Raw genomic sequence first — 10,221 nt, 5'->3', positions numbered from 1 at the left:
AGAGAAATTTTGTGTTGGAGTATAGAACTAACATTTTCTGTTAAAAATGCCTTCTTTTGAACATGAATATTTCTCTTTTTAGTACAAACGTCTTTAAGAAAATTGGCATAAGATGGAACTTGTTTTATAGCATCAAGTAAAAGGATGTTAACACTTACATGTTTGAAGATTTCAAAAATCTCACCTATGGATTTTCCCTTCTCTCCTTTACCTAATCTCTGAGGAAAAGGAGCTTTAGGAACATATTCTCGTGGGTCAGTTTCTTCTTTCTCCTCCCATGGTGAGTTCTCAACATTCACAGGTACAATTTGATTTTCTTTTGTCACCAGCATCTCCACTTTGTTGTCGACTTCTTTTCTTTTTCGCAAGGTCATAACTGCTTTGACCTCTCCATGCTGCTGTGGTGAACTGGTACTTGCTTCATGTACTCTTTTAGGACTATGCACTGGTTGACTTGGAAATTTACCTTGATCAACAATCATTGCCAAAGTTTAAACTGAAGAAGCAAGCTACCCCACCATCTTCTCGAGGCTGGAAACTGATTAGGCTTGTGAATTGAAGCCTACTCTCATCTCATTTCGTAATTCATCAATGTTGTGGTTCTGTTGCTCAATCGTGGAGTGAGTAAGATTCTTGACATTCTGGAATGAATCCTCCCATGGTCTGGGTTGAATAGTTCTGGTTCAGATTGTATGGTCTAAATGGTGGTTAAGAGGCTTGGGGAACTTGAGAAATTGGTTGCATTGGTAGAGCTGGAGCTGGAGCTGGAGCTATCGGTCCATTCTGTTGGAATCCTTGAGACCATGAAAAATTAGGGTGGTCTCTCCATCCAGGGTTATATGTGTTGGAGTATGGGTTGTAATTTGATGACTTTCTCATTACACCTATGGCATTGGCTTGATATGAGTATGAGTCATGGTCATGTGGCTCTGTTGATTTAGCAGTCGATAACGATGTTATTTGTCGAGAGAGGCCTTCAATTATTGCTTTGACTTCTTTAATTTCTGAACTTGACTCGCCAATGTGAACCTCATTTACTCCCTTAATTCTTCTAGTATTCCTGAGTGATCGACTCCGTTGTTGGGAATTATCCACTTGTCACTAGAAGAATTCCAAAATCTCTGATGCACTTTTTGACATTAGCTCTCCTCCACTTGTTGCCATTAGCCATTCTTGCACGTTTGACAATAATCCCTCCATAAAGTATTGGCATTCATGTCATTTCTCGTACCCATGATGTGGACACTTAAAAAGTAGCCCATTGAATCGTTCTCATGTTTCGAAAAACTGCTCGTCTTCTCTCTGGATAAACTCTGAAATTTTCCTGAGAATAACATTGGTTTTATGCACTGGAAAATATTTATTGAAAATTTTCATTACCATTTGTTCCCATAATGTAATGCTATTAGCAGGCAATGTATTGAGCCATGAACGAGCTCTATCTTTTAAAGAAAATGAGAATAGTGTAAGTTTAACATCATCATATGAAAAATTCTTATATTTAAATGTTTGACAAACAGCATGAAAATCATTCAAATGATTATATGGGTCCTCATTTTCTAGGCCATAAAATGTTGGGAGACAATTTAGCACACTAGGTTTTAGTTCAAAACTCCTAGCAGCTACATTTGGGTATCTTATGCATGATGTGCTCAAATTAGCTAAGGGATTGAAATAGTCCTTAAATGGCCTCTCTTGTGGTGCTTCTTGTTGCAAATCCATTTTACTTTTATCTTTAATTACAACGTGTTTGTGTGTGAGAAGTGTTTTTTCAAGTTCAAGGTCTATAGGCTCAAGATTAGGTAATAATGATATTCGACCATGCATGCAAGGAATACAAAATAAATTAGAACAAAACAAATAAAAATAAAGAAGAAGGAGAAATTGCGGTACTAATCTTATCATGCTGTTACAACCTTTCTATAAAAACACACTAAAACAAATACGTGAAATAAATTAACCAAAAATAAATTAATAAGATAAACAAAAAATTACAAAGAAAAATAACTTGAAAATTAAATTACAGAATTTTAAAGAAGAGAAAAAGAAAAGAAATTCTTACCTCTAAATATAGATTCACTTTTTTTTTAAATTAAAAAAATTACAAGAAAAATAACTAAAAGAAATTTTTTACAAAAATTAATTCTACTAATTAAAATAACTTACCTTCCCGGCAACGGCGCCAAAAACATGTTGTGCAAATTTTATTGAACTCGCAAGTGCACGAATCTATTGTAAAATAGATTAATGGTGACGAGTGTCGGTCCCACAAGGAGGTGTATTTTAATTGTGTGCAGAATTAATTTTCTAAATGGGTGGTTGAATTTCTGGTGAAAATGATTTGGAATATTCTAAAACTTAAAATAAAATGGTAAGAATAAATTGAAGAGAAATATATTGAAATTGAAGCGCTTGGGTATCTAGATCCGTATCAACATGCACCATGGGCTAAATATTTATTATTAATGCCAATTCAATCATGAGGGGGGGATTCCATACCTCATGAACCACACTCTAATTAATATGGTGTTAAGGGCTTATCGTGCCAAATAATAATAACCTTGTACTAGGGAGTCGGTGAAACCAGGGCGGTATCTAGAGAATATTATTATTATTTGTTGACGAAAAATCAAAACATCCACAATAATTAGAGGGGAAGAGAAAATAAATTTACCAAATAAAGCCCATGATACATGTTGAGACTTCACCTTCAACCCAAGCTTGAAAGAAAATTAGCTACTCATAATTGAACTAGGGGCAAAATAGAAATTTATTAGAATACGTAGAAAATACAAGATGGAGAAGGAATTATAGAAAATGGGGCTCAAAAATGAATTCAGAGATGTCAAATTAGGGGGGAGAGACCCCTTTTTTATAGATACATTGAGTAAATCATGGCCATCAGATTAAAAACAGTTTGGACGCTCAGGATTGCGCCACGTCATCAGTCAACAATACGCGGTTTGACCACGCGGTTTGAACAGTCAACTGGCTTGAACAGTGACGTGGTTTGGTTGAAAATAATCCTGTGTATATGCATATACCGTACATGCGATTTTTTGGTCCACTAACATGCTGCCACGTCACCGATCAACAGTGCATAAGAATTTTCTTCAATGGAATCGTGACACCTCATCAGTTAATGCCACATCATTGTTCCGTATGTGTGAACAGTGTCGTGAATAGTAATATGGACAGTACCATACATGTGAAAAGTGCTATTTTTCCTTTTATGCTCCTCCTAAAGTTTTCGATTGTCCTGAATTCAAAAGTGATGTCCGTTTTGCCGTTTGAGCTCTCGTTATTGTGAAATGACCATGATGCCCCTAAAATACATAAAATACTTAATTAAAATAAAACATACATAATTAAATCACAAGAAACTTAAATACATAAAAGTAAGGATGTTAGTAAAACTTGAAATGTAAAATGATGATTTTCTCCTTTATAAATATATATTTTCTAACACTCAACACACCCCCAACCAGCTTATTGATAGTCCCTAGCAAATAAAGTGAAAACAAAATTCAAACCCAAAATGATTTTTTTTTAAAACACTTTTATTTATTCAATCAGACTAATGATAGTAATCAAATAAAAGTATAAGCATTATCTCCAGTCTAAAGAAACATCACACCTACATTAACCATTCACATGCATCAGTCCAGTAGACTTTATCAAAGCTACTTTCAAGAATAACATGTCAAACCCCAAAATCTCACTAGTAGTAGTGACATTCTCACAAAGAAATTAAATCCAATAAAAATAGTACTCCAATGAATGGTAAATTGAGAGAACATAATAAAGAAATAATATCACACGCTCTCACCAGGATGAAAGAAATATGCCCTCAGCTTAGAAATAATATGATCTCAAGTCAAACAAAATGCTAGTCAATCCAATTTATTTATTTATCTTTCTTTTATTTTCTTCTTTTTTTTTATGCACCACTACATCTTTTTAGCCCATATAACTAGCTTCTACTTCAGACTATAGCTCCCTAAAATCAGGAAGGACTTTTATTAGGATGTAACATAGGCTAAGGACATGGCTAACAAATGAAGGAAAATAGGAAAAAAAATAAATATATGTTTGAGAAAAAGTAGATATCTTTTGGAAATTACAAGATGGATTTCACCTATTATTATTATTTTTTTCTTTTTTTTTTGTTTTGTTTGGCACAACTTCACTAAACAAAATAATTATTTACATTTTTCTCAAACATAAATAGGTGATGGAGCTTGTAAGATATCGGGTAATACTCCAAATCGGAGTGGGTCAAGATGATAAGTTGACAAAAAAAAAAATTTTTTTTAAGGCTCAAAAGGGTTAACTATGGATTTTTTACAAAATGGATGGCTAGAAAGGCTCAAACGGGTCAAAGATGGCCTTTCCATCGTCTTTTAGGACTCTAAATAATCTTCCATATCTACTAGTTAGATGGACTTCAAGATGTAGCAACACACATTTTTTCTTTTTTCTTTTTTTTTATCTTACAAATTTTTTTTAGAGGGTTGACTAAAAAGAAATCTAGAGATCGTATATAAAATAATAAACTGCTAAGCTGTGTGAAGAATGGGCAAAATGGTTTATTCTCCAAGAAAAATGACAGACTCAAAAACTCACTTGGTATTTATTATGACATGTGCATTCCTTCAAGTAACTCATATTTGTCTCCCACATTAACATATAGAATAGTAAACATAGCATAACATCACTTAAGACCAAAGATAATACAAATACTAAAATTTGAAAGTCATCATGTCACCCAATATAAAAAAAAAATCACACTTTTTTTTTAAAAAAATGACAGTCTATCTCCCAACCTATTCTAAACATGAAAAGAAAATATGCATGCAGAAAGGTGAAAAATGATGTAGAAAAGTTACACTTAAAATGATAGAAAAAGAAAATTGTTTTTTTTTTTAACTAAGAAGATGGGTTTTTAGAGGCACTACTCTCCATATTCAGCCATTTTCGACTCAAAAATTTGAAAGTGTATATTTATAAAGGAGAAATTAAAAAGAAGAAGAAAAATGATTGTCAAAACTTAATAAAGAAAAAGAAAATGTCTGAAATTTTTTTATTTTTTATTTTATTTTATTTTTCAAACGAAGAAGATGTGTTTCTAGAGTCACTACGCTCTATATTCAGCCATCTTCAACACAAAAAGTTAGCCACGGTTAGTCTCTACAACAAAAAAATCAGTAAAAACTTAACCAAGATTCCACAATTGTCAACTATTCCCTCCCCCCAACCAAAACGAAACATTGTCATCAATGTTTTAAAGGAAAGAAGTAGAGTTTAGAAGATATCACCTTGGTGGTGCAACACAGAAGAAAATATTTTCAAGCGGAGAGTTAAATCTAATTTGTACTTCTTACTGCGGCTACTGTTACCATCATCATTTGGACGCTCCAACACAAAGATCCAGGGGTCTGGCTTCGGTCTATAAGCTTGTAACAGATCAAGTAGCTCATTAGGAGTGTGAGCACAAATAAAAAGCTTTTTCGCTATGGAAGAATGAAATAGTTTTTTATTGCATGGTTAAGAAATGTGATGAAACCATCATAAAAATTATTGACATTTAACAAACCGATGGGTTTCTGGTGAATGTGTAGATGGGCCAAAGATGTTAATGTGATAAGTGCCTCTAGAGTTGCAAGATCTCCTGGTAGGAAAATAAAAGCATCAGCATGATTAAGCATTTCGTTGATTATTTTTTGCATACCTAAAACGACTAACTCTTCTCCAGTCGGTGAGTCAGACAAACTGCCCAAAGATTTTAAGGTTCTTGGGATGATGCCTAACACTTGGCTTTCTCTGACAAAAGCAATTTCTGAGACCAATTTCGATAACCCTTGGTTACCTCCTCCATACACCAAGTGTAATTTTCTCTCTGCTATGCTTCGACCAAGATCTATTGCTGCCTCAACGAACTCTTTATGTTTGCCATAGTTAAATCCAGAAAGCACACAAATGTTCTTGAATTGTTTATTGGGAGTAGCTGCCATTGGGATACTTTTCAAAAACAATTTGTGAGTGCTTGACAAAAAATCATATTTAATAATTTTGGTGACAGTGGGTCACAATTGTGTATGAGGTAGCATGTCAGTGTCAATTAATGCGTAAAGCACATGGCTCGATAGTCAAAAAGTAAACAGTAAAAAAAATGATAAAATAAAATTAGTAAAGACAATAATGCAAATGATAAAACAACAATAAAGTAAAATGATATTTACAGGTAGTTGCGACTGTGGCTCACATCTTCCTCTGGTTTTACGTCCAGAAACGGCTTGAACGCCCTCTATGGGTCGAGGATAGGCTTCCCATCTAGTTTTCTTATAAACTAGCAAACAAGGTTGTTTATAGTCAGATTCCCGAGACTATATCGTGCATGCTCTTTCTGGAATAATAGCCATAACTGGAAAATCGCTCCTTGTACATATCCACTGGGATGTGTTTCAAGAGACAAAAGGATATCATCCAATGACTCCTTATTCAAGCCATCCCTAATGAATTGAATCTTATCTTCCCTATTATCAGACACCATTCCGAAAGAACATGGTTTTTTATCACATAAAAACATTTTCTGACCTGAAATGAAAGATGTTCTCATAATTTGCTTGTCATGAAAAACTTTCATTCGCTGCTTGTAAATTTTGGCATTTTCGTATGCATCATTGCGAATTTCTTCAAGTTCTGCCAGCTGTAATCTTCTTTCTGAGCTAGCTTGCTGCATATCATAGTTGAATTTCTTGATGGCCCAGTATGTACGATGCTCGAGTTCCACAGGTAGGTGGCAAGCTTTTTCATACACTAGCCTGTAGGGTGACATCCCAATTAGGGTCTTGAAAGTCGTTTTATATGCCCATAATGCATCATCAAGTCTTAATGACCAATATTTTCTGTTTGGCCTCACCGTCTTTTCTAATATGTGCTTTATTTCTCAATTAGAGATCTCAACTTGGCCACTGGTTTGCGGATGATATGGGGTCGCCACTTTGTGAGTGATGGAATACTTTGTCAAAATAGCTTTGAATGCTTTATTACAAAAGTGGGCACCATTATCACTGATTATTGCTCGAGGAAATCTAAAGCATGAAACAATGTTGCTTTTCAAAAATCCTATCACCACCTTGTGATCATTGATTCTACATGGAATTGCTTCTACCCATTTTGATACATAGTCAACAGCAACCAATATGTATTGATGGCCAAAAGAAGAGGGAAAATGTCCCATGAAGTCAATACCCTATACATAAAAAATCTCAACTACTAAAATTGGATTTAGTGGCATCATATTCCTTTGTGTAATGCTACTCATTCGTTGACACCTATCAGATAAAGAACAGAAAGTGTAAGCATCTCAAAATATAGTTGGCCAATAGAAACCACATTGTAAAACTTTAGTCGCTGTTTTCTTATTGCTGAAATGGCTTCCACAAGCTTGTTCATGGCAGAATGAAAGAATATTCTGAATTTTTCTTTCTGGGACACATCGTCTAACAATTTGATCTGCACAATACTTGAACAAATAAGGGTCATCCCAAAAGAAATTATTTATTTCCGCAAAAAATTTGGCTTTGTCTTGCTTGGTCCAATGCTCTGAAGTTGACCTGTAACAAGATAATGGACTATATCAGCATACCAGGGTAATATTTCCACACTCATTAATTGTTCATATGGAAATGACTCATTCAATGTTGCTCTGTAATTGTGTCAAAATTGAGACGAGAGAGATGGTCTGCTACAACATTTTCTATGCCTTTTTTATATTTGAATTCCAAATCAAATTCCTGCAAAAGTAACACCCAACGAATTAGTCTAACTTTTGCATCTTTCTTTGTAAAAAGATATTTAAGAGCAGTATGATCTGTGAATACAATTATTTTACAACCAATGAGATAAGATCGAAATTTCTCTAATACAAACACTACTGCTAGCATTTCTTTTTCAGTAGTTGAATAGTCAACTGTGCATCATTCAATGTCATACTAGCATAGTAAATAACATGGGAAATTCGATCAACTCTTTATCCTAATACTGCTCCTACTGCATAATCAGATGCATCACACATGAGCTCAAATGGTAAGCTCCAGTTTGGGGGTTGAATGACCGGTGATGATATCAATAACTGCTTTAATTTTTCAAATGCCATAAGACATGAATCATCAAAGATAAAAGGTACATCATTAGCAAGTAGATTGCATAAGGGTCTAGAAACTTTGCTAAAATCTTTAATGAAATGTCGATAAAAACCAGCATGCCCAAGAAAATATCTTACTTCTCTTACTGTTTTAGGTGGAGGAAGATTGGAAATGAGATTCACCTTTACTTTGTCAACATCAATACCTTTGCTTGAAATGATGTGACCGAGAACAATACCTTATTTTACCATAAAATGGCACTTCTCCCAATTTAAGACTAAGTTCTTCTCGATACATTATTGTGCAAATTTTATTGAACTCGCAAGTGCACGAATCTATTGTAGTATAGATCAATGGTGACGAGTGTCGATCCCACGAGGAGGTGGATTTTAATTGTGTGTAGAATTAATTTTCTAAATGGGTGGTTGGATTTGTGGTGAAAATGATTTGGATTATCCTAAAATTTGAATTATGATGGCCAAAATAAATTGAAGTGAAAATCTATTAAATTGACATACTTGGGTATCTGGATCCACATCAACATGCACCATGGGCTAAATATTCCTTATTAATGCCAATTAAATCATGAGGGGGGAATCCACACCTCATGAACCACACTCTAATCAATATGGTGCTAAAGGCTTATCATGCCAAATAATAATAACCTTGTAAGAGGGACCCAGTGTAACCAGGGCAGTATCTAGATAAGATTATTATTATTTGTCGACGAAAAATCAAATCATCCACAAAAATTAGAGGGGAAAAGAAAATAAATTTACCAAATAAAGCCCATGACACATGTTGAGACTTCACCTTCAACCCAAGCTTGAAAGAAAATTAGCTACTCATAATTGAACTAGGGGCAAAATAGAAATTTATTAAAATACATAGAAAATATAAGATGGAGAAGGAATTACAGAAAATGGAGTCCAAAAATGGATTCAGAGATATCAAATTAGGGGGGAAGACCCCCTTTTTATAGATACATTGAGTAAATCATGGCCATCGGATTAAAAACAGTTTGAACGCTCAGGATTACGCCACGTCATCAGTCAACAGTACGCGGTTTGAACAATGACACGGTTTGACCCGGCTTGAACAGTAATGTGATTTGGTTGAAAATAATCATGTGTACATGAATGTACCATACGCGCAATTTTTGGTTCACTAACATGCTGTCACGTCACCAATCAACAGTGCATAAGAATTTTAGTCCAACAGGATCGTGACACCTCATCAGTTAATGTCACATCATCGGTCAATGCCACGTCATCGATCCGTCTATGTGAACAGTGTCGTGAACAGTAACGTAGACAGTACCGTACATATGAATAGTACTGTACATGTGAACAATGCCGTTTTTCATTTTATGCTCCTCTTAAGGTTTTCGACCGTCCTGAGTTCAAAAGTGATATCCGTTTTGCCGTTTGATCTCTCATTCATTGTGAAATGACTATGATGCCCCTAAAATACATAAAATACTTAATTATAATACAACACATAATTAAATGACAAGAAGCTTAAATACATAAAAGTAAGGGTGTTAGTAAAACTTGAAGTGTAAAATGACAATTTTCTCCTTTATAAATATACATTTTCTAACACTCAACATACATCTCTGCAGAACTAGTGTTAGATGATGTAAACATTGATCAAATGAATCACCAAAAATAAAAAAGTCATCCATAAAGACTTCAAAGAATCGTTCAACCATATCAGAAAAAATGCTTAACATGCATCGTTGAAATGTAGCAGGTGTATTATATAATCCAAATGGCATCCTCTTATATGCAAAAATGCCAAAATGGCAAGTGAAAGTGGTTTTCTATTGATCTTTTGGTGCTATGGGAATCTGATTATTTCCTAAGTAGCCATCTAGAAAGCAATAAAATTCATGGCCTGCCAATCTATCAAGCATTTGATCGATAAATGGTAAAGGAAAGTGGTCTTTACGTGTGACAGAATTCAACTTTCTATAATCAATGCATACACGCCATCCTGTAGTCACTCTAGTGGGTATCAATTCATTATCAGCATTAGTAACTACTGTGACTCCTGACTTTTTGAGGAC

The 10,221-nt window shown here is 34.4% G+C and overlaps 1 non-coding gene across 1 annotated transcript; it reads left to right on the top strand.

The window, feature by feature from the left end:
• Positions 1-1,228: 1,228 nt before the first annotated feature.
• Positions 1,229-1,332, top strand: LOC112095960. Its single transcript, XR_002904120.1, has one exon. It is a non-coding gene; the product is annotated as a small nucleolar RNA R71 (small nucleolar RNA).
• The last annotated feature ends 8,889 nt before the right edge of the window (positions 1,333-10,221 follow it).

Source organism: Citrus clementina, unplaced genomic scaffold (genome assembly GCF_000493195.1).
Source record: "Citrus clementina cultivar Clemenules unplaced genomic scaffold, Citrus_clementina_v1.0 scaffold_1, whole genome shotgun sequence".
NCBI lineage: Eukaryota > Viridiplantae > Streptophyta > Magnoliopsida > Sapindales > Rutaceae > Citrus > Citrus x clementina.
The sequence above is the reverse complement of the archived record's forward strand: the minus strand, read 5'-3'. Positions and strand labels throughout refer to the sequence as shown.